Source organism: Pelobates fuscus, chromosome 2 (assembly GCF_036172605.1).
Source record: "Pelobates fuscus isolate aPelFus1 chromosome 2, aPelFus1.pri, whole genome shotgun sequence".
NCBI classification, from domain to species: Eukaryota; Metazoa; Chordata; class Amphibia; order Anura; family Pelobatidae; genus Pelobates; species Pelobates fuscus.
In genome coordinates this window covers 388,706,423-388,733,622 of record NC_086318.1, presented here as the reverse complement: position 1 = coordinate 388,733,622, position 27,200 = coordinate 388,706,423, and positions in this window count along the sequence as shown.

Genomic DNA, 27,200 nt, shown 5'->3' with positions numbered 1-27,200 from the left:
ACATAATTGCTTTGTATATAACTCAGCTGTGGAGCAAACCAAAGTGTCCAGCAGGAACAAATATGGTGGGATAATAATATTTAGCATTATTATTATGTTGCAAGGAAATGGTTACCAAATAATTCACACTGGTGCCCACACTAATTAAGTGTATGAAGTCATAGCAAATTTGATATGGTTTGGCCATTGGTGCAGTTAATGATAGCTCAGAATCTTAGTGATAGAAAAATGTACCTTTAAACAAGGTTTGATTCATTATTCTTCCCGGTTGCAGATTCGAGTTTCTCTCAACTAAAAAAAAGTAATATGTTGGGGCAAAATGCATGTGCAATTTACAAACCATGAATCATATCAACTAAAGTACAAACCAGTGCATTACAATTTTAAAGAGCTATCGCAGTATGTGCAGCGAACATACAGATCTTGTAACCACAAAAAGACCATATAACTAAATAATGCTACAAATGGTGTGCAAACACTATAAAATACTCACATGATAATGGTATTCCTTTAGTCATAAAAACCTGTGGTCAAGATGCCGTGGGTTGTAATTCCCATAATTCTTAGCTTGACGCCCTATTTCAGGATCTCAGGTAAATATGTTGCATCCCAGCTCCAAGTTGAGCAGAAGTTGAGGGCACGTTGTTCTTTCTTTGCATTCCCTGAGACCCCAGAAGTTCCTGAAGTGCAGCTCCCATGGATTCACAGGTGATCAGGGTCGAATTGCAGAAGCACTTATCCAAATTAACAAGCAAAACTAGTCTAGGATACAATCTGTAAAAAGGAAACCATAAAGCAACATAGTCAGGATCAAAAACCAATTAGTCATATGTACAGTATCAGAATATGCAGTAAGGTTATACACTAACTGCAACTCACATGCAAAGGTCCTAAGGAAACAATAGGAAGACCTATAGGATTTCTGAGTTTCTGAAACAAAAGTAGACTTGCGGAATAATACAGAACAATGAATGTCACGCAGAAGATAATAGTATTCAGCTTGCTACTTCTTGTTGCTGATGCTCGCCCTTCAATTTCTTCATTTGGAGAGGGTCTACACACACTACAATGGCTATATTAGCACTTAATCTTAATTAAGTTGATGAAAATAATTAAAAAGTGAAGTAAGAAACAGAGAAATAAATATATCAAACAGAGAAATAATATATCAAATGAAAAGTATAAATGGTAAGAAGTTTGTTTCTTGGTCAGGCCAGCGTCCTGAGCCCAATATATACGGGGCAATAATGTGAAATAACAGAGATTTTATGATTTTAACATGTCAATGTGTAACACAGAGCTAATTATTGCCATAAAAATTGTTCGCAATCAATCCTTTTCAACTCATGAAAAGAAAACACCAAGAATTAAAATCTACCCAATAAAATTAGGGAGGAAGAAAGAGAGTCATACTGTACAGAGTGAGCCATCCGTCTGTGTTTGAAGTGAAATTGGACAGATTCTCAGATTTCCAATGAGAAAGAGGGATGGTATTAATTATTTGGCTAGGACAGAGACGTGTGGTGTCCCTACATTCCATATTGAGGATGCATTCCAGATGAGGTATGCGTGCTTTTCTCCAGGACACTTATCTCTATCCTTGACAACATCTCTGCTCCATACAACACGCCATGTGGAAAAAAAAAAGACTGGTGGTTTATATTATAAAGGCAAAATTGGCTCACGTTATCTTGTCTACTCTGTCTGCATTCTTGTGCCATATTAACTGTATGACTGTGTAATGAGGCATTTACCTGCATGTTCAGTGCACTTATTTTTTAGTTTAGATACACACATGAAGGTAGAGACATCTTGGTCACTAAGCATTTGCTGTTGGTGAAGCATTAGAAAATGTAAATGCCAATCAGATTGATCTTTATGGCAAGACCACTTTCAAATAACATGAAAAAAAAATCAAAAATGCGTTTCAACAAACCTCATCTTCTTAAGTTGGTTGGAGAAAATACAAACCAGCCACTCTCTATAAAGAAATGTTCTTCATCTCTTCTGGTTTATTTGACCTCCAGTTCCAATGCAGAAGGTTACTTATTCCAGAACCAAATCTTATGTCTCATAAATCACATAAAATTGTGAACATATCACATCTTCCTATGAGTTCCAATCTTCCCATTACTTATATCATATTCAGGTGTGTTGTCGGGTCCACTTGCTATTTCCATATTTCACTCATTTTCAGCTCATTTGACAGGGGCCTCTTACACTATCTTAACTGCCCAGAGGTCCAGCTAATAAGAGCTAAGCAAGCTTTTTTTGGGGAAAAAAACAGTTATCCTTTGCATGCTGGTATTTGAAATATATTATTACAATTGTGGTGTGAGAAATTACATAAACTTTGTACAGATATTAACACTTTCTGATATTTACCTGTGTGAATCACCTACATATCCTAGAACAAATCTTGGATCACTTCTGAATCAGACACAGAGGCTCTGAAATATTGTGCTTCTACAATTCTCCTAAGAATCCATCCTGAATCTACAAACAGACACAAAAAGGTATACATTTGGGGGGCAGGGCCTGGCTGCCAACCTAAATGGTTGCATGCAGAGTGTGCTCCGTTGCGAAAAACTCCAGAGGTGCCCTAAATCCGAACTTTTGTCTCATCACACTCAGCCATCCACGGCTGGCAAAAAGCTGACTTCACCTCTGCAACACCTGGCAGTTTCATAGACGCACTATGAGCAGATTAGTCTCGAAACACAACAGCGGCCTGCGCGGGGGGGCTGACATGGAGGAAGCGGCCGATCTTCCTGCTGGCTACCCTACTGACAGAAGCAGATGCAGCAAGGGCCCCCGTTCCCCCCCCCTTGCCGGTGGGGGTTATCCCGGCCCCAGCACTCACGCCGTACTTACAACCCCCCGGTGGCCCTGCGACCCAGCACACGTTCCTGCTGGACGACTTGGCGGGAACCAAGATGGCGGACGCAAGTCCTCACACCATGCCACAAGGCCCGGTAGAACTTACCCTTGCAAGGCTGGATGCCATCTTCACTGAATTTGGTGCCAGCTTGAGGAGAGACAAAGGAGTGCTAACATGCAGAGCTACTCACCTCCGGTGGCTGACGGCTCGATGCCTAACATGAAGCACAGAAACAAACTCACACCTAAGGCACCGGGGGCCCACAGAAAGGCAACCCCCACTCGGAGACCACACACCATACGGGTCCCCCGTTCCTCGGCAACCACACAAGCACTGGCTCCTACCGAGAAGCAGAGGAAGGTCTGCAAAAGCCATGGGTGGAGAATAATTACAGCAAAGCCGACTTACCTAAAGCACCACGTCCAGCTACAGCCCGCTAAGCGAACCCCTAAAACACCGCTGAAAACAAAGAGGTCGGCTGGATACCGCCGACACGTTCTGGCTGTGACCAACTGCCAATTGCACAACTCACACCCTTTGAAGGATCCTATACATCTAAAGGAAAAGCACCAAAGTAGTGGATCGCTGTCCCAGGTGATGACAAATGCTACATCACAAGCCTACACTCACCTGAGGTCACCAGGGACAGATAAAGCCTTGCACTTCCCCCGCATGACTGGACGCTCCACAGACCGGGACTGTGTATACCCACTGAGGGGCATTGGTTAGCTGCAAATGCAAGGCCATACACAGCAGTACTTAAACCAGCTAGCCTAGCTTGGTACTTAACACCTAGGGCTGAATAGGTAACCAGTGCCAGTATTATGCCTCATTGCTTTATCTTGTTTTATTTTGTTAACCACACGGCATTGTGCCACTTGTATTTTTTCTTTTACCACAGTCAGCCAAGGCTGCATAAATGGTGACAAGGGCCAGTGGCATATTACCCCCAGTGCGTAAGACCAGCATGGTATACTATTTTCTTTTTCTTGATTTATTATATTCGACCATGTTAATGTCAATCCATATAGTATGTCTCATACAATTCTACTGTTTTCTTGTTAAGCGACATCAACCTGTATATGCATCAACCTGTATATCTTTACAAAAAAAAATGTGCAGTACTATCACATGCCACAATCTCATGCCTCTTGAAACGTCTGTATTTCCTGATGTGGCATTGCAAGCTTGTCTGTATGTAAAACTTTTGAACAACAAAATAAAGAATACATTTTTTTTTTTTTTTTTTTTAAAGGTATACATTTTCCCGTACCAACTCACGTTTCTGCAGGCTCCCTAATATAAATTTATAGCTTTCTTCTCACTTCTATATCATTTTGTCTGCATACATAGTAAAAACTCAATAATAATTGTCAATAACATGAGAGAAGGAGAATGTGTCCTGAAATTAAACAGGTCTGGCACATCTGCAATGTGTTATCTCCTGAAACCATCTTTTGAGACAACACTAAGGTTTAACTAGTGTAATAAGTTCAAATATATCTGGATTTTAATGAGTGACTATTTTATTTGAGTACTGATATGACTTGTGTGCTTTGTATAGAAAACCCTCCATAAATATCCACTCTCATGTCACGAGATCACCTATTCTCTTCTTACTTTTCCTATGAGGTTTTCTTGAAATAAACTTGCACTAAAGGGACAACATAGTTTAATATAGATTAATAACTTATCAAATCTACTCAAGACAGATCATTCTAGTTAGGTGAGATCTTAGAAAGGTAACGTGAGGATATGACACAATGGACGATGTCAAACATTTTAGGGTGCATTGTTAAGATGTACCTCTTAATATCTACGGATAGGCATGCTGTTGCATTAACAATAATATGTCCACAAATTAAAGTCAAGAAAACGTTAAGCTATCCAGTTCAGAAAAAAAACATATTTATTGTACTGGTTCTATTTAAAACACACATAGACTCTCCCAGTCAAGACAAGGATATGGGCCTTGTGCATGATGAAGCTTCGGTAACTCACGGTGTTATTAGAAGTGTAATTCTTTTGTTTATCTGCAGTAAAATTTAGAATTTTGATATTTTGTAGTCCTCTCTTTAAGTACCCTGTTTTACCCTAAAACCTTGTTACTTCCTGGTTATATCTTTGGTACATGCTGCATCTACTAGGCGTTAAAAACAATACAGGTGCAGCATGACCCATCGCTTCCGTCCTGGTTGCAATATGGTTGTATTTTTATTATTCCATCTGTACATCTCTCTGCAAGTTCCTGATGTAACCCTGTGTGTGATCTTGTTGTCATACAATAATCAACCCTGTATTAATGTAGCGAACCACCTGGTAACCCGACCGGTTACCTGTGTTAATTCCTTTCCTTCAGCCGATCAGGAACCATACAAAATACGAAGAGACCCATTTCCCCCCAGTAACTGGACGAAATACAGTTCTGGAGGTACAACTCTGACAATCTTTATTGAAAACTGGCTTCTCCAGATCCTCGCAGGAGGTCTCCATTCATTCAGTACAAATTCCTCAGTCCCGGGCTGGTGGGGGATGGCTCACAGCAGATAACCATCTCCTGCTCTGGGAGATACCAACTGGACAATAGTTACACACATTAAAACATAGTACATACAGGGGGACATTTAGGGGCTCTGTGCCCCGGGAAGGGGGTCACACATATCAGACACATATCACTGGATAGTCCTGGGTCCCCTCTGGGATTCCTGCAAATAGCAGGGTTATTGCATGTACAGAGCCTGAGAAATCATCATCTAAAGTCTGCGGCTCGAGGCTCTGTACATCCCCGAAATTAGTTCCAGGGAATTGCTTTGTTTAGTCCAGTGAATTAAAACGTCAGGCCTAAACCAAGCAACAACCAATCAGCTGAAAGGTTGCAAACCAAATCGCGCCAATCAGCGCTCGGGAAGAGAAGAGTTTTGCCGCCCAATCCAAAGAACGGCTGCAAAATAGCGCTTGGGGAGGAGATTGGTCTGCATCTGTGAAGCTGATCCCCGGCGACCACCTCAACTGAGGCAGACCCCTGGGGAGCGCTCTTTGGACAGCTACGAGCCTGCCCTCGCAGCCCCCAGGTAGGGGAACTGTGATTATGGCTCCTTTAGGAGTAGGTTAGGGTGATCCGGACCACAAGTACCCCAGAAGATATCTCCACCAACATCAGGGACCCATCCCTGGAGTCCCGGTGCGAAGACCCCACAAGGGAAGCTTGTCCCTTTTTGGTATCCGAACGCTCCCCCTGGAGCTCATTAATTACTTCCTTTGCAGTTTCACACCTATGTTGCAAGTGTGAACGTTCTGATTAATTGGTGGGAATGTTCTAATGGGACACCGGGGTGGTTCTTGTTCTTGAGGCGCATGGGCTCCATGCGCCGGAGCGCCCCAGCGCAGTCAAAAGGCATATTACACAGTCAAAATAAAACTACATGGGGAAACACACTTTTTATAATGGGGAATCTACAGCAATTCACGGACAGCCAGCGGTCCCGCCACAATTAATATTACAGAAGCAACCTCTCCTTATTCTTTGTATAACAAGTATATAAAGATTTAACACCTAGACAAAGGTACATTTGCACCTGGGAAACCCTTATTACACCAAAGATGTATATACAACATCCCAACTTCCACAGCATGTTTACCCAGTTTCCAAGACAACCAGCATCCTAGATCAGCCTAAAACATAATTGTTACCTAAAGTTTGTATTAACCAGCCACTAATTATATTTTCTATGTTAGAGAATATGTTGGTCTCAGTTATATGAATAGCTGTCAGTTCTTCATGAGATAATGGTCCAAATGGTTTGTTTCTTTATTTTTTCTTTAGTCCATGTGGAGACCCTTCATATGCTTGAAGTTTATCAAAAAGCATCCATTATGCTGAACATTTTGTGCACAGTGGATATGAATGTCCATTATATTTAGGATTTATTGTGTGCGATATATCCTCATCAAACGGCTGGCAATGGTACGGAGATATGATCTGGTAATAATTATCACAGATACACCCCAGTCATCAATTGATATTTTTAGATATGGCAACAAACAGATTTAACTTTATCTCTGAGCATGACTGCCACTCCTATGCAAACACTTCTAAATCTTTGCCGTCCTTAAAACTGTCAGCTCCTTCTCTAGAATCCAAAACCTTGATATTTTTTGCTATCCCGTAAAGTGAATAATCTTAAAAGTAAATAACGTTTCTAAAAATAATATATTACCTGCCTAAATTTTAGCCATTTCTGTTGCTATTTTCACAAACCGGTATAAAAATGGCCAATTGGCTGACTTTTGTTGTTGGCAATCTGTTTATACGAACAGCTTTATGTAAAGCCAACTATTATTTATCAAAGTGAATTTGAGTGGTTGAAAATGTCCCTGTGAAATAGTTGGGAATTATCTGTACACAGAAAACGTCTAAAAGTTCTTTGTAACTGCTCAATTAGAATAATTGTGTTTGAACACACACAAAAAGCAGGGGGAAAAAACAAAGCAATGATATTCACATTACAAATTTTGTTTTACTTTGCCATATAATGCCTACGTGTGTACACATAAATGACATGAGTAGGGCTTCTGCATGTGCTTTTCCTACATAGTCATGTTGCCAATGTCCTCTAAAACACTGTTGGGATTTGATTTATAGAGGATATCTGGGTTCTAGGGAAAAGCTTCCTTCTTGATATAACCCTAATGTTCGACTTATCTCCTTGCTTGTAAAAAGCAGCTATTACATTTTGAAAATACCAAAAGCTGGTAGATGTTTCCAGTGTCAATCCTTGCTATTAATATTTGCACGGAACTCATAACTACCTTGACTGGTAACAACGAACATTTACTGGGTTATTTAATAAAGAGAACATTTTCGGGAATTAAATAGAATTCAAAGGTAATTTCCTAATTAAAGTCAAAGTAGCCCAACTGGAAAAATTCTCCAAGCCAAAAATGCTTTTAGTTTGGCTACTTTACCTTAAATTTGAAATTTACGTAGAATTCACAAAAATCCTGACTTTAGCAAAAAACCATAAATGCATTTATTGTTTTGAAAACATGATGTATATAAAGAATAAGGGATCATTGTTCTTAGACATATCTAAATTATATATATATATATATATATATATATATATATATATATATATATATATATATATTGAATGTATTAAGAGTTCCATTCTTTAACTTAACTTGACTTTTCAACTTAGATGAGATTGGTGTAACTTTTAGCCAAAAGATGTCTCCGGGAGAAATTAAAATATTCAGCAGCCAATAATATCCAGTTGTGAAACATTAATGTTTTTTTTCTTTTTTCATGGAACTAGATGGTAACCTTTAATCTTTTTCTGAGAATTGATATCTGATCTGCAAAGGTAAGGTCACAACAGGAGGAAAAAAAAACATCTCAGGGGTGATTGTTTTTAATTTAGTTATCAATTATCATATCAACATAGATCATAGTTTGGTGATTAAAACCCTGAGATCCATTTCCTAGTTTTTGGGTTTAAAATTTTCTGAAACATTTGGCTTACAGTAATTTTAGGGTTCCCGTTGCAGTTATTTCAGGGGTGGAGTTCGGGAACCTTAGTAATGAATGTATTCCCCATGTTGCCGCAGCCTCCACCAAGTCCATATATAGTGTGGCATCTTGTTTGATAAAAGACTAAATTTAGCCAGTTGTCTGTAAATGAAGAACCCCATGGCTGTCAGTTAGATTTGCCAGATTCAGCTGTTCTAGACACTGATCACCATTATTCGGAGGTGTCAGCATATTTAAAGTTCTGCCCTAGAGTATGTACAATGGATACAATATAGGAAGAAAATCAATAAACTCACCATAGATCATTCCTTTAAAATCTTGATTGATATCCTCCGTGTAACATACAAGTTCTATAAAAGGCAAGACTTTTCATGCATTGCTATCGCGTTAACTTGAGACATTTAATGGATCTTGCATCCCTGACCTAAACCCTTCTTACCTTGAGAAAATACTAAATATAATGCTATAAACATCTACTAATGTCTTTATTTTGCAGGAAAGAATGATCACATTATTTAAATTTGTTTTATACTCTTGGAACGGTATTTCAGAATAACGACGAGAAGCCAAAATAATACATAGGTACTAGATTAAAGTCTTTTCAGCAGTTACGGCAAAATACATTTGTTTCCCTGTGTACTTATTTATTTAATAATTCCTTAATTCAGGGAGATAAATGCCAAACCGTTCAGTCACTTTTCTACTTATTTCAGAGTTTACAAAATATTGGTTTAAATCACTCACAGCTGCTTCTAACTCTCTGAAAATGGGGGACGTGCTCTATTAGAATGCTGGCGATAGAAACATTTTTTATTTTTGTAATACGCCAACATTAAATAGCGACACCTTGGACTTAGGAATGATAAAGGCTCAAATGAGTAATTGAAAGTAAAAAAATAAATAAATAAATAGAAAATCATCAGGGTTATTTACAAAGGGACAAATGTTGGTAATTCAAAGTGAATGTTTAACCCCTTCAGGACGGAGTCAATAGTACACGTTCTGATCAAAACAAAACGTAAACAAAAACTGGAATTTGCGCTATATGTCTGTTCACCCGTAGTTCCCCTCTTTCATATTATATGCACCCACACTGATTACATATCATTTTGTTCAGGAGAAACAGGGCTTTAATTTACCATTAACTATTCATATATGGAACATAATTCATTCTGCATAAAATTGTAAAAAGATGTGAGAAAATAAGATTTTTTTTTTAAATTTGTATTTCCGGGGGGGCGGAGCTAACTTCCAGGCTGGATGGACGTGCTATCCCTCAGCTCCTAGCACAAACCACCGAAACAAGGGGTAAAACCCCAGAAAAGTGGCACACATACTGCCTGGAAAGAGACAGCGAAGACGGGCACACCCGGAGGAACAAATCGAGACCAAACCCGAAACGAACAACCTCCGGGAACCCACACACACAGCATGGGGCCTACCTGCCATGAGGCCGGGGAGAGGCGGCTGCTCTCCGCACCGGCACTTACGCATACCGACCCCTCTGTATACTCACCTCCTACCCCCCCCCCCTTTGGACCGATGGGGGATATCACGGTCCGCGCTGGAGGTCTGGAGCAATCAACCTACCAAAAGGTACACAGCAAAACCGCAACGCGCCTATGCTCGGCGCACCCAAGATGGCGGCTGAACCGGCGGCACTCGAACAGGGCCTGCTCACACACAACAGGCTGCACCAAGACACCATGCAACGCATAGAGGAGAGCTTCAACCGCTTTTGGGAACAGTTCTGGGAGCGGCATCTCGCAGCCCAGCTCGCACTGAACACCCCACAGATCAGTGGTGAGCAGAGCCACGGGCGGAGGGAGGTGGGGGGAAAGTCCTTGGGCACAGCGACAGTATCCCCGATTAACCCCAAGCCACAGAGCCCACCCGGGTTGAAGGTCAGACTGGGGAACACCCGACCGCATCAACCACACAAATGGAGGCCCAAGCAGCGCAAGCACAAGCGAATTGCCAGGCCCTCTATTACTCCCACACGTGGAGGAAACTCTGCTTGCACCATGCACAGAGTTTGTGGCCGACGGATGCAAGACCTCACACAGACCTGGGGCAAGAAGGTCATCCTCATACGCACCCTCACGCCAGTAGCTTCTAGAAGATCTCGAGCGAGCCCTGCAGACACACAGAGAAACCACCCCAGCAAAGCAGTGAGAGCGGGTGGAAGGCAAAGGAGCCAAGCGGCTGCAAACACCTCGCAAGCACCAGCCTCCTCACAGCCACGCAGGGGAGTCGGCTGACAAATCGGCCCGTGAATTGCGCTTAAGCCAGTAAGTGAGCATAGCACCCGGACTGGCACCCAGGGGGAATCGCACTGACAATGCTGAACAACACCTGACCCTCATAAGTAGACACTTTTAGCGACCCCTAATTGACTGATATCGGCAATGAATAAGTTGCACTTGTCCCCCCAAGGGGTCCCCACAACTGTGAACACCCCCAACATAGCGGAATGTGTCCCAAGGTGGCCCATAAGCCTGACATTTCAACTACGCAGTTAATCCATGTCTGTTCATCCATGTTGTTCTTACTCTCGTCAGCCTATTTATACATGTTTGAACACGTATATATGTTTAATGATGCAAGCCTGTTCATTCCATTGTGATCAACAACGTTAATTATACTAAATTAGCTTGTACCATATAGGAGATAACATGTTTACTTTCCTATGCATTCCTGACGAAAAGCACAGCACACGCATTTCTTTATAATTGTACTAGCCTGTTGATTTCACCGTGTCTCCTCGCATTAGTTATACTAACAAGCTTACAACATACCATAAATAATATGTTAACTGTACTAGGTATATCTAGCAAGAGGCACAGCAAACATATTTCCTCATTAATCTCCAGCAATAGTTATACCCAACCTGTATTATGTGTTTCTATATTATAAAAATGTGACAGTCTTTCCTGGGAGTATATAATAAGCGACGTTGACACTTATGTTTTGTTTTATACAGTACTGATTCCCTTTACTTTGTACGTTGAAAATTTCATGTCACAATAAAAGAAAGATTGACAAAAAAATTTGTATTTCCGTCTGCCATTTTAGCTGTGAATGTCATACTACTGTTAGGTTTTACTGCACAAAAATGCACATATTTGTAATCAGCGATGTCTCACGAGTACAACAGTATCCCCCATTAACAGGTTTTATGGTGTTTTGGAAAGTTACAGGGTCAAATATAGAACGTTCCATTTTCAAATAGAAATGTGCCAGATTGGTAATGTTACCTTTGAGACGGTGTGGTAGCCCAGCAATGAGAATTACCCCCATAATGGCATACCATTTGAAAAAGTAGACAACCAAAGGTATTGAAAGTGGGGTATGTTTAGTCTTTTTTAGTAGCCACTTAGTCACAAACACTGGCCAAAGTTAGCGTTCATATTTGTTTTTGTGTTAAAAAAGCAAAAAATGAATATTTGGCCAGTGTTTGTGACTAAGTGGCTACTAAGAAAGACTGGACATACCCCACTTGCAATACCTTGGGTTGTCTACTTTTGCAAATGGTATGCCATCATGGGGGTAATTCTCATTCCTGGGCTACCATACGCTCTCAAAGGCAACATAACCAATCTGGCAAATTTCAATGTCAAAAAAATGAAATGCAAGCCTTATATGTGACTCTCTAACTTTCCAAAACACCATGAAACCTGTACATGGGGGGGTACTGTTATTCTCGGGAGACTTCACTAAGCACAAATATTTGTGTTTTAAAACAGTAAAACATATTACAACAATAATATAGTCCATAAAAGTGCAGTTTGTAGAAAATGCAAAAAACTTCACTTTTACTTAAAATATCATCGTTGTAATACAATTTACCAATTTGAAACACTAATATTTGAGTTCAGCGAAGTCTCCCGAGTAAAACAGTACCCACCATATCAAATATAGTGCAGGGTCAAATATAGTGCTTTGCGAATTAAATTCTCTGCACTTTCTCCCTGTGTTGTCAGGTATGTCAATCCAATTTTAATTAATCAAATCACCTAATTATGTTAAAAGATTACTTAAATATACACGTAGAATTGTAATATATATGCATTTATAGGTATTTAAATTCTACGTGTATACTAATGTAATCTTTTATGTAATTATATGTATTTATCTATATATATATATATATTTGTGGTTATTTGCATTTTATATATAGATAGATATATATAGAATGTCATTCTAAGTGTATTTTGTTACCAATATATATATATATTAATAACAAAATACAGTTAGAATGAAATTACATATGTATATATAATTTATATGAAATTTTGTTTCAATATTTTATTTATTAATTTTATTATTTTATTTATTTATTATTGTAATTATACGTATTTATATATATAATATATGTGTATATATCTATTATATATATAATATATGTATATTATATATATGTAACGTCATTCTAAGTGTATTTTAATACTAATATATGTACTTATATTAGTATTAAAATACACTATGTATGACATTAAATATATATAATATACATATATATTATATATATATAATATATATACATATACATATTTATTTTAATTTTACACATGTCTAATACTTTTTTTTTACAGATCCCACCAGCAGGGGGACTGTCTGACATTTCAGACAGCCCCCCTGCAGGCAGATCCACAGTCAGCTATAGGGGGCCATGTGATCGCTCTTTGAGAGCGATCACATGGCCCCAAGGGCCTGATTTGCCGTGGGGGGGCTGCCTGGGCTGTGAGGCAGTCCTCCCGAAGCGGAGCGCCGGTAAGGTAAGTATACCGGGCGCTCCAGGGCTCAAAGCCGTTACGGCGTTCTATGCCGTCGCAACGGCTTTAAAGCCCACTTAAAGCGTGACGGCATAGAACGTCGTAACGGCGTTATGGGGTTAAATTGCAGACCAAAATAACTGAATTGGAAACATAGATGACATTGAGAATTTTTCTAATTCAGCGATTTTGGTCTTATTCACTTTGAATTCACAAATAATTCTAATTTTAGTAAATATCCCTGTCAATGTTATATATCTAAATGTAACTTACTACTTCAATTAAATGTTTTTTGCTGGCTCGATGCAGAGATAAATTGAGGCTCACCTATATGAACTAAACTTACAATTCCCTTGGCACTTCCTGGTTTAGAGAACAATCCTACAACTTTGTTTTACTTATAACAACGTTCTTCTTTTTTATAGTACCTTCAAAACAAAGTATATTTTCAGTGACCACTCAATTTTGGGGAAAAAAATGAAATAATCACTATTTAGTAAATATACACCAAATATAATCATGCATGCATTTCATTTTTTCTTTGGGGTATATATAAAAACAGCTTGCAAAAGCTGCAGAAATGTTGTCTGCAGCCTTTGCAAGCCCTTCCCTATTTTATCTGGGAACACTTCCATTACTGAGAAGCTCAGCATATGTGCCACTTTCATTAACTGAGCGAACGGATTAGGAAGAAAAACTCCCTGGCTCTCTGATTGTCAGCAAGGGTGGTGTTTTCTACCCCAACTATAACCTGTCAAGTAAGCCTAAGTGCTTTATAAATGCGAAGTGGTATGTTAAGTCTTTAGGCAATATGCATTATTGCAACTAGAAAATATTGTAAAAAAAATTACATTGATGATTTTTTCGATTAGGAAAAGTAAAAATCAATGAGGAAACAGATATACCTTTAAACATCTGCATAGTAGTATTAAAATATAAATGCACTTGATAGGAAAAACAACCTAAACATCACACTCATAAAGGGTTATTAATGTATTCCTATATTCATATTAAAATACAATTTCTCAAATAATCCTAAAAAAAAAACGTAAAAACAGACCCATGCAATGTGGTTTCTGTGTCCAAGAAATGAGTTTAATTATTAATGTGTGTTCTTGGTTTTGACCCATGTCCTGACTATTCTGAACTCCACACTACTGACCTTGACTTGTCTCTAAATCTGAGCCACCTGCTGGCAGGTATATCACCTTCCACCAGGGGCGTACCTAGAGCATTTGGCACCCGGGGCGGACCCTGAGTGTGGCACCCCCCCCATAATAAAAATGTAAGAAAACACCCACATTTTTTTCAATGTTTTCAATAATATTTATTGCTCACATTTGTAAACTGCTTGTAAAATTTGTAAAATGCGCCAATTTTGTAGAAGGGGGAAGACCAGTGCTTTTGTAGAAAGGGGCTGGTGAGAACCTTATAGAAAACTCCTGCCCTGCCCCTTTCTACAAAGCCCCTTGTCTCGCCCTTCATATAAAAACGCTGCACCCCGATCACATAAATGTCATACACTCCCTACACATAAAAACCCTGCACCCCAATCACATAAATTTCATTCACTCCCTACACATAAAAATCCTGCCCACCCCCTTAATAAAAAACCCTGCACACCCCCTTAATAAAAAACAAAAACGTGCACAACCCCTCTTAATAACAAAAAACCTGCACACCCCCCTTATAAAAACCCTGCACACCCCATTAACAAAAAACAAAAATCTGCAGTGCACATCCTCCCTTAATAAATAGAATACTGCAGCCCCCTTAATAAAAAAAAACCTGCACCCCCATTATTTAAACCTCCCCCTTTAATTCTTTAATCCACAGCCCCCTTTAATTAATCCACACCCCCTTAATTAATACACCCCCCTTAATTAATCCACACACCCTTTAATACACCCCCGTTAATTAATACACCCCCCTTAATTAATCCACACCCCCTTAATTAATACACCCCCCTCAATTAATACACACACCCCTTGATTAATCCTCACTGCCCCTTAATTAATACACCCCCCTTAATTAATACTCCCCCCTTAATTAATACACCCCATTAATTAATACACCCCTTTAATTAATCCTCACTCCCCTTAATTAATCCTCACTTTCCCTTAATTAATACACTCCCCTTAATTAATACACCCCCCTTAATTAATCCACACCCCCCTTAATTAATACACCCCCTTAATTAATCCTCACTGCCCCTTAATTAATCCACCCCCTTAATTAATCCTCACTCCCCCTTAATTAATACACCCCCATTAATTAATCCACACCCCCCTTAATTAATACACCCCCTTAATTAATCCTCACACCCCCCTTAATTAATCCACACCCCCTTAATACACCCCCTTAATTAATACTCACCCCCATTAATTAATACACCCCCCTTAATTAATACACCCCCTTAATTAATCCTCACTCCCCTTAATTAATACACCCCCTAAATTAATACACATCCCTTAATTAATCCTCACTCCCCCCCTTAATTAATACAGCCCCCTTAATTAATCCACACCCCCCTTAATTAATACAGCCCCCTTAATTAATCCACACCCCCCTTAATTAATACACCCCCTTAATTAATACTCACCCCATTAATTAATACACCCCCCCTTAATTAATACACCCCCCTTAATTAATCCTCACCCCTTTAATTAAACCTCCCTCCCCTTCTTTAATTAATCCATTATCCACCCCCCCCCTTTAATTAATTTAGCCCCATCACATAAAATGACTACTCACATTTTGATGATGCCTTGACCGCCTGAATATCCGTGAAGGCGGGCTGACGGCGCTGCGCACGACGTCATCATGTTGCGCGACGTCGCGGCCCGCAACACTCCTCCCCCTTCTCCTTGAATTAAGTCCCGCCGGGCGCAAAGGTGCTGCGGCTGTGCGCAGCCGCCACAGCGTAATGATGGGGGGTGACACATGACACTGGACGTCATGGCACCCCCCTAGTCAGTGGCACCCGGGGCGGGCCGCCCCCCCCCCCCGCCCCCTTAGTACGCCACTGCCTTCCACCATGGCTATTTGCATTAAGCCAGACCATTCTCTGTCTTGTCACGCTGTTCTTTTTCCTAAAGTTTGTCTGTTGCGTAAATCCTGACCTTGACATATTTGCAATATATCTGTTGATGAAATTTTGTAAAAAAAAATCGTAAATGTACTGCCACAAATAATTACCATTTTTCTCTCATTTTTAAGTATGCCATATGATATACATGTTGTTGTATCCAAAATAATAGTTTTCCCAAAGATAAAAGACCAAATTAACTTTACAAAGAACGGAACCTGCTGCCTTGAATATTTGAACATGCTCTATGGTAGGTGCATTAATCATCAGAGCTAACAATACAACAGTACCCATGATATTTTTATGTTGGTATGTGTCAGAGATCCAACAACAGTGCCATTCCATTGGCAGAGTAACATATTTTAAAAAGCTCTGCCCTGGATCCACGTTTGCCTTAAATTACCTCTGCATACACCCACCTGTTTCAAAAGAAAATTAGCATTTTAAATTAAATATTCTTCTACCTCCAGATAACAAGCATCAAAGGTATGACATAAATCAATTTTGGATAGGTTAATGTGAAGCCTAACCTTTTTTAAGATTTGGACAATTTTAAGATAAAGAAGTCTTTGTTAGAGAGTGCAAGACATGAATAATGTTAAACAGACTTGTGCTCTACAGCAAAGCTTCTGCTCTTCGGGGGTCTTGTTTTAGGAGGCCGTAACACTAAACGCAGCTCTATAGACATATTGTAAATATGTGAGGCCATGCCGGCCCAAATTTTAACAGAAGGAAATAATTCTGCCCAAACCCATCTTGACAGTGGCACCCTGCCACCACAAATTGGTAACGAGCCCAGGTGTACCTGAAATGTATATTGCCACAACATCAAAGAACTTTACCGCCTCTCGAAATCTTTCTGAAAGTTTCTAACAGCTGAAAATTAAAATAAGCTGTCAGTCTACTGAAAAGATTTTTTTTTTTTCCCCAGATCAAAATAAATCAGACTAACAATTTGCAGATGTTTGGAAGGAATTATTTGAGTTACTCATTTTCAAAGACAGATCTACCTTTGGTGTTTAATGGCTGTGGTGGCTAAATGCCACTAACTGTTGCCTTTTTATTTTTAATGCAGGGCGAAGTTCTGTAAGAGGCAAAACGCTACTGCCCAGGTAAAGCCTTGAGTGTTGCATTCTGCAAGATTGAGTTAATGATATGGCTAGCTCGTTAATATCATGTCTTTGATATTAGCCATATATTATCAGCCACATTACAAAAGTATCTGGTAAGTTATTAGATAGGTAGATAGATAGATAGATAGATAGATAGATAGATAGATAGATAGATAGATAGATAGATAGATAGATAGATAGATAGATAGATACTAAAAGCACCTTAGCAGCATTTGAATTATCCTAGAACATTGTATTTGTGTGTTGTAAATATAGCCTCAGTACATACAACAAACTGCAAGAAATGTAAATTATAAAGTGATATGTAAACACTATACTGCTAAAGATTCGCTTTATGAGATAAATGTTTTCTGTTTATCAGGTGTATTCATTAACCCCTTAAGGACCGGACTGTTTTTGCGATGTTGTACATTTGCGACCAGGCATCTTTTTACACTTTTGTGGTGTTTGTGTTTAGCTGTAATTTTCCACTCTCTCATTTACTGTTCCCATACAAATTATATATTGTTTTTTTCAGGACAAAATGGGCTTTCTTTAAATACCATTATTTATATAATCTCATGTAATTTAATTTTAAAAAAATGAAAAAAATATGATGAAAAATTGAAAAAAATACATGTTTTTTTACTTTTATGTGAAAAATCTTTTACTCATCTACAAAAGCGAATGAAAAAAACTGCTAAATAGATTCAAAATATTGTCCTGAGTTTAAAAATACCCAGTGTTTACATGCTTTTTGCTATTTTTTTGCATGTTATAGGGCTATAAGTACAAGTAGGATATTGCGGTTTCAAAACATACATTTTTAAAATGTATCAATAGTGACATTGTAACACTATTATCTGTCATAAATCGCTGAATAACACCCCACATGTACATATTTTTTTTTAAAGTAGACAACCCAGGGTATTCAATATGGGGTATGTCCAGACTTTTTTAATAGCCACTTAGTCGCAAACACTGGCCAAAGTTAGCGTTCATTGTTGTTTGTGTGTGAAAAAAGTAAAAAACTAAATTGAACGCTAATTTTGGCCAGTGTTTGTGACTAAGTGGTTACTAGAAAAGACTGGACATACCACATTTGCAATACCTTGGGTTGTCTTCTTTTGCAAATGGTATGCCATCATGGGGGTAATTCTCATTCCTAGGCTACCATACGCTCTCAAAGGCAACGTAACCAACCTGGCCATTTTCAATGTAAAAATATTTGACTCATATATTTGACCCTGTAACTTTCAAAAACGCTATAAAACCTGTACATGGGGGGTACTGTTATACTTAGGAGACTTTGCTGAACACAAATATTAGTGTTTCAAAACTGGAAAATGTATCACAACAATTATATCATCAGTAAAAGTGCTGTTTGTGTGTGAAAAATGCAAAAAAAGTCACTTTCACTGACAATATCATCGCTGTGATATGTTTTACTGTTTTGAATCACTAATATTTGTGTTCAGCAAAGTCTCCCGAGTAAAACAGTACCCCCCATGTACAGGTTTTAGGGTGTCGTAGAACGTTACAGGGTAAAATGAAGTGATAGCAAATTAAATTCTCTGGACTTTCGGCCTGGGTTGGCAGGCAGGTCCCTTAAATTGCAATCAATAAAATAACTTAATTATGTAAAAATATTACATAAATACGCACGTAGAATTTAAATATATATGCATATTTATATATTTAAAGTCTACGTGTATATTTATATAATTATTTATGTAATTTTGTATATGGACATATGAATAGTTCGTATTCTTTTTATTTATTTGTATATACATAGATATATATACAATTTCATTCTAAGTGTATTTTGATATAAATATATATATATATTAATATCAAAATACAGTTAGAATAAAATTTCGTATAGATATATAATTTTTTTTTATTATTATTTTTACATGTTTAATTTAATTTAAATTACTTATTATTTGTATTTTATAATAATATATATATACAATATATATAGTTATTATATATATTATATATATATACGTGTGTAATTTAATTATAAGTGTATTTTTATATTAATATATGTACATATTAATATAAAAATACACTTAGCATGACATTATATATATGATATATAGACATATATTATATAGGTATAATATGTCTATATATCATATATATATATACACATATATAATAATATTTTTTTTTATTCACTTTAACTTAATTTTTTTTAATGATTTTACAGCAGCAGGGAGACTGCCTGTCAGCACAGACAGTCCCCCTGCAGGCAGACACATGGACACCTATTGTGACCATGTGGGCGCCCTGTTGGGCGATCACATGGCCACAGGGGTCCTAATCCACCATGGGGAGACTGTCTGGGCTGCAGGCAGTCTCCCCACCCAGGAGCACCGCCGATCGCCGCCGGGGGAACGACGGCGATCGGGTAAGTACATCTTAAATTTAGGTCGGTTCAGGACCGTCGTCGGTCGGCAATGGAAAAATGCCGATGACGGTCCTGAACCGTCATGCGTCCTTAAGGGGTTAATGAAAGTCAACTTTTAAGTCACCATGTGTTTTTACTCCCATCTGAATCTACGTGTCCAAATATTTGGTTCAAAGAAGGCTCCTTTCAAGGAATGGAACATGTAGAGCTTTTTACAGGGATTCTGTATCAGTCATTGATGGTCTTGTTGTAGTTCCGTCTGAAAATGACATTGAGGTCTTATGATGAATAGGTCAATTTATTGTCTGTACAGTAATATTGCCAATATTGGATAGATGCAAACAATCTCTTCTGATACATTCTAAGGCAGAATGTTTATAGTGTTGGCAGAGTACAAAGTGTGTGCACCATCCCCACATCAAATCGTCTTTATAGAGAACTTTAATATAGTTTAAAATTGAAGTTTTCTGGTGAACGTTTACCTTTTGCTGTAATGCTCATCCCACCAGCTGGATGACAATCTCTGTGAACAATATCTCATCACTTGTCAAGTGACCTGCTGAACCTGAATAAACCTGCTATGCATTTTTTTAGAGAAACCTTTATGCATACACTTTATTAACCGTCTGTGATTTCCTTGGTAGCTGCCTTTGCTTTTTTATGAGCTTGGCACTTGCCTCCAATGCGTGGCTGTCTAGATGAAATAGGCTGTTTCCAGATGTATATCTCTTTTTATTTCTGGCCTTCTAGACTTTGAGACCTGGATCTGGTCTCTTCTTCAATTTAATGCCCAATATATTCATTTCATCTGTTCATAAATTGTTCTATTCGTAAATTAAGTTGGTCTTACTATAGTCTAGTGCAGTGGTAGGCAACCTTCGGCACTCCAGATGTTGTGGACTACATCCCCCATAATGCGTTTACACCCATAATGCTGACAGAGGATCAAGGGAGGTGTAGTCCAAAACATCTGGAGTGCCGAAGATTGCATATGCCTGTTCTAGTGTAAGGTTTGTAAAGTCATGACTCTGGAAGGTTGCATATCAATAAAGCCATAAATAAGTGTCCCCAAAAGCAGGTAGGTTTGCTTTAGATTTAACCAATACCATGTTTCTGATTATATCTTTTTCCACATTTCGTAGACCCCTAACATATTAGTTATGTTTGCTAAAATAAATTAATTAAGGATTTAAAATAATAGGGAATTTAACTTATACACAAACATTAGATCAAAACAGAACAGCAAACAAAAGCAGAATAGAATCGTGAGTCTCCTTTTGAAATTCCAGTTCCCCTCTCTCTTCCTTTATATTAAAGAGTATAATGTGAGACTTTCAAATCCGTTTGAATGTTCCCACGAGGGATTATTTGGCGGGCAAAAATGAGCAATTCCTTCTCTATAAAAATTACCCTCAAAACTTTTGTTTAATTCTCTCTGATTTGCCTCTATTTTAATTACTTGTACAGTGAACAGTCTAGTCTCCCCTTTTTTTTAAATTTTACCAACTTACACATGGTAGGCCATTTATAAATGTTATTAATTAATTTTCAGCAAACCATTAATCTTTTATCTATTATAATTTGCAAGAATATGCTCAAGGGTGGGTGGAATGGTTATATATCCCACATCCCACCCACCCCAGGGTACTCACTATATTTATAAATAGAACAAATTACCTGTTCTTCCAAAACACACCTCTTCTCACCTGCTCAAATCTCAAAATAATAATAATAGATCCTCCAGGAATTGGGAAATATGGATTAGCAAGTGGATTATAAATTGAGTATTTTAGATGTATCTCCATTATATGTAGTTACTCAACATAATTTAGATCTAAAGGCAAAAGAGAAAGTACTTGAAAAGGATAAAGGATGTCAAGTGATTTGTTCTGGAATTTGATCTATAATTTAGTATATTTTATATATTTTTTTCATTGTATATGTCATTTTCCAACAAATTAGGTTTTTTAACAAATAGGTTTAGCCATGGGCACCCTGTTTGCACCAAGCTATGCCAATATTTATCTTGGAACAATGAAGAGAAGTTTATTTGGACCAGCACTGCTTTGAAGTCAGAACTGGCAAGTTCATAGATGGTTCCAAGGTGGCATTATCATGGTATGGAGGAGATCAAAAAGAGATTTCTCCCAGTGCAAAGAATACCTCAACAATAACAATTCTAATTTGAGATTTACTTCAGTATTGCACGACAAGAAAGGTATTTCTTGGGTTTGATCTGTATGTGAAGAATAAATAATCAGTCTGATTCTAAATGTTTTTTCAAGCTAACAAATGGAAATAGATATGATTATTCCAATAGTTGCCATTACAAACCAGGTATAGATTAGGATTGCCAGAAGTCAAATGGTTATGGTGAGAAGAAACTGGTTAAAATAACCTGACTATACAAACACAGAATTTAAAAAAAATAAACTTATCTATAAAAAAATGTAATAAAAAACACAGAAAAACAATAATTAGAGATAATATAAAAATATTATTTGTTGCTTAATAGCAAACATGAAATAAAGGATCAGGACACACAAAATTGAAATTATTTAAAACGTGCATTTATTATTCATTATAATACCTAATATACCGTAATGCAATATAATACCTAATACCTAATATATACAAGTCAAAAATAATTTGCAAAAGCATTGGCACCTATTATTACAGGATCCAGTTCCAGTAGAAGTATTACTTCCTAGTCCATCTATCATATTTAGGTGCACAAGAAATTTAAAGGCTTAACTTTTCCAAAAGTGAATGTAGTTTTTTATGTGGACTCAGGAAATGCAACAAATGTTATCCTTACCTAATTTCTAAATAATTATATTGGTGAAAGATTTCAAAATAATTTCCTTTATGATTTGCCACTACACTTGTGGCATTTCATTATTGGAATGCCAATGTGTCAGTTAATATGTGAGACAAATGTATAGGAATTTATAAAGATCTAATTCTAGAAAACCGGAATAATGCTTGTAGGACAATGAGGTGGGTATTTTTACATTTAACTATATTTCACGAATATAAATTTTTAATATAGGGGTAATTAAACATAAATCTTCTAGTGTTTTTCTTAACTAATTGTGTGTCTTTTAACCTCAATGTGCTTTCTTTAAATCATCAAGTGTATCTGTTCACTGCCATGCATTCCTGTTAACCCCTTGTATGAATCTTAACCTTCCCCTTATTTTGTGTGTCTTAAATTCCCCCATCTTATTTTGTGTGTGCAATAATTCCCTCCCCACATACAAGCACACGTCTATTGTAGAGTAGCCTCTTATGACTGCTGTAGAGGATCTCCTGGAATGATAGGGAGCTGCATTGAAGCATGTAGTGCATGACCAGAGAGATGGGGATAAGACTGAGAATTGTATACCCACCCCCTCCACTCTCTGCACACTCTCAGCAGCACACTGTCAACCTGTTCCAAGCTCCTATACCCAACTCATGCTTGACAATGCTAGATAACAGGTGGGATACAATCTAATAAAATAATAGATTGCTATAGATATCATTTGAAGTCCTATCGCAGAGCGCTGCAGAATAAGTTGGCGCTATATAAGTGCCAAAAATAATCATAAAAATTCAAATGTATTGTGTAAACTTAATTATTTTGTAGATTTATTCTTTTTAATTCTTTTTTTTTTTTTTGAAGTGCATAAAGATACACTCAGGCTTATCAAACCCCAACAGTAAACAACAAGCTAGTCATAAAACAAAGCCTCATATTGTATGGCATTAAGAGTAAACTTGCACGTTATTTTTTTTAAGGTATAGTAATTGTGACGGCCTCCCCGATGGGAAGAGGGGTTTCGCCGCCAGAGATGTTCTTTTCCCCCTAGTGGGAGGAATGCTGTAGAACAGAGCAGGAACAGCTCTTACAAGAGCTAGTGATTAAGCACTCCAAGCAGAAGAGAGACAGCTGTTATAGTTTTCTCCCACAAACATGAGACAAGGTTCTATGTTGTGAGATAACTGGTTTTAATTGAGACACACGGCCTTCTATGTCAACCCCCATGCACGAAGCACTCCCCTCTGGACCTGAGAGTAGACTATAGTAAAGACAATCAAAGAAAAAATGACTACTGGGTCAGAAAACACTGACCCAAGAGTCAAAAAAACGGACTAGATGGGCAACAGTTGAAGGGCATAACCCAGAAGCGAAAATAGATAGAGGAATCCCAAAGGTCAGAGTTTCTAAAAGTGGAACAGAAGGGTCCCACTTACAAAACACGCTGCCACAGGGGTGTGCCCATATCATAGGTATATAGTAAGGATCCCTTGGTATATGAATTCAAAAATAATAAATCTTTAAAAGATGAACATATTAATGCATATATAAAAAATAAAGTAAATACACCCAAAATCGAAACACAATAATAGGTAGAGTGAAAAAAAACGTGAAAAAGAAACTGCTTATTTACACTGGGTCTAAGTCTAGAATAAAGTCTAGCTACTGAGATGAAATCATCTTACTGATAGATGTCAAGATTAGGTAAATATCCAGCAAGGAATTTGTAGGATAAAGGTAGACCAGAGGACAGGGGTATCTGAGTATATAATGGACAGCTATTAGTATTGGAAGAATTATTACAAATAGTGAGGGTAAACTTCCTGTATGCTAAGTCCAAATAGTAACTCTCCCCACTGATCTAGGTCACAAAACACTATCCTATATATTTGTAAAATTATATAGGAGGGTAGGTATTCTCTATAGTCGTGGTCAGAGCCTAATCCTGTATACTTGTATAATACAGGGATCTGAAGTGCTCTAGCAGATAGCTAGAAAGTTCCCCAATGTCCCAATATTCTAAGGCAGAGTAGCTTAGCTGCTTCAAAGGCAGAAAAAAAACTGAGAAAATCCCACAGGCTACCTAGTGTAAAGTACACAGTATCATTCCCCTATGTGCACATAAATATAAGGTATCCTCAAGTCTAATTCGCCTGGGTCTTGATACAATGTTGCCTGAGTACTGAGCGAGATGCACACAGTATACAGGATTAGGCTCTGACCACGACTATAGAGAATACCTACCCTCCTATATAATTTTACAAATATATAGGATAGTGTTTTGTGACCTAGATCAGTGGGGAGAGTTACTATTTGGACTTAGCATGCAGGAAGTTTACCCTCACTATTTGTAATAATTCTTCCAATACTAATAGCTGTCCATTATATACTCAGATACCCCTGTCCTCTGGTCTACCTTTATCCTACAAATTCCTTGCTGGATATTTACCTAATCTTGACATCTATCAGTAAAATGATTTCATCTCAGTAGCTAGACTTTATTCTAGACTTAGACCCAGTGTAAATAAGCACTTTCTTTTTCACGTTTTTTTTCACTCTACCTATTATTGTGTTTCGATTTTGGGTGTATTTACTTTATTTTTTATATATGCATTAATATGTTCATCTATTAAAGATTTATTATTTTTGAATTCATATACCAAGGGATCCTTACTATATACCTATGATATGGGCACACCCCTGTGGCAGCGTGTTTTGTAAGTGAGACCCTTCTGTTCCACTTTCAGAAACTCTGACCTTTGGGATTCCTCTATCTATAGTAAAGACAATCATGCAATGACATTTGCTCTCAGGTCCAGGACACTCCCATACACAAACAATGTAATCCCTCCTCTGTCCTTGTGAGATAATTGAATCAGGAACTGTACTCACATAATCCAATTATCTCTAAGCACAGAAAAATATACCTTCTAACAGTATCCCAAAAGTCATGGAAACCCCACTAAAGTTATATCCCCTATTAATCCCGATCTGGGGGACCAACATATCCAAAGATCACCCAGATCGGTTCATGTGTTCGGGATTTCTATGGAAGTCACATTTTGACCGATCACACATGAGGCTCCTGCCCAAAAGAGTTCCATGAAATCAGGCTGTTTGGTCGGTCTATTTCAGGAATACATGAAACAGTCAAAATACCAAATGTAGGAGTTTGTATAGGTACTTAGTCTATGTATCTGGTTCTGGAGCTTATTCCTACCGAATGCCGCTCTTTTCAAACGAATCCAGATGAATGTATGAAGGTATGGAAGTCCCAGCGTTGTTTGCGCCGTCGAGTGTCCAATTATAGTTCCATGCACTCTACGACCAAACACCGCTGTATGTGTTCGCACTGAACGCCGACCACCCAGCCGACTGCTTAGAATGCTTGTGAGGGAAAGTCAAAAGTCAGGGATACCAGAATACAGGGAAGTCAAACAAAGCCAAAGTCAATAAACAGAAAATAAACACTCAGAAACACACTCTCGGACAACCACAAGGGCAACCACGACAGAGCAAAGAGGAGAAGTAAAAATGGGTTTAAATAAGCCCTTTAGAAATCTGATTGGACCAAATCGTCCTTTGACTCCAGAACGTGCGTGCATCTCCTGCGTGACGTCACACGCATGCCGACATCGTCATCACCGTGGGCGGACGTGGGGCTATAATTTGGCGTGGATCCGCAGCAGCTGGCGTCCATCAACATGTTGTAGGAGTCAGGTACACTGACGCATGGCCGCTGAGCGCAGATACCGCAAGGTGAGGATGAATATGTTACAAGAAACAGCTACAGGCAGAGCTAGGACTCAGTTACTAGTAGGTATGTTTTCACATAGGAAAAGATGTTTACCCAATTCCTCAAGTAGGTAAGTATTGTAAGTAATACCACAATCCGCCGAAGTGGGCCGCATAGTGGAGCCCGGATGAGGCACTCCTCCTGCCCCAGGCTTTTTTGAGAGCCAGTGCCATTGAACCACAAACTCAGTGATTTCCAGGGGTTGAACCCCTAGTGGCTTTCAGCCTAAATGGACTTACAAAAGTGGATGGTGTAAGTTTGGTATTTGCTGTGCCCGGTGGGGGCCTTTCTGGCTTCTCCTCGCCATGTCTCCAATCTCCCTCCACAGAGTGAGAGGTAGGTGACACACCCAGCTGCGCCCAGAATTGATCAAAGAGTGCCTCCAACCTCGACAAGAGAGGAAAGCATGTTATACTGGTCGGTTTTGGTGCCGAGCCCCGCAAAGTCGGTGTGTGTTCGTCAGCCATCTTGCCATGTGTTTGATTCAAGCTACAGTTCCATAACAAGCTGGCTAAGAGGAGACTGGGATAACACCCTCCCCCCCCCCCCTTCGGTTCAAAGAGGGGGAAGCAGCACCCAGACAATATCCAGCAATCTTTTAAAGTGAGAAATCAACGCATCTCTCACCTTGGATCGGACAACAGGCCACAGAGAGTGCCAGGACCCAGTAGGTGCTCTGAATAGCCAAGATAGTCGGTGCAGGATGTTGCCCAGATTCCCTCCAATTAACGAGAGACCTTTGCAGCAACAAGAATTTTTTATTTTTATCGGATATTAGCTGAATTCACAGACCAAG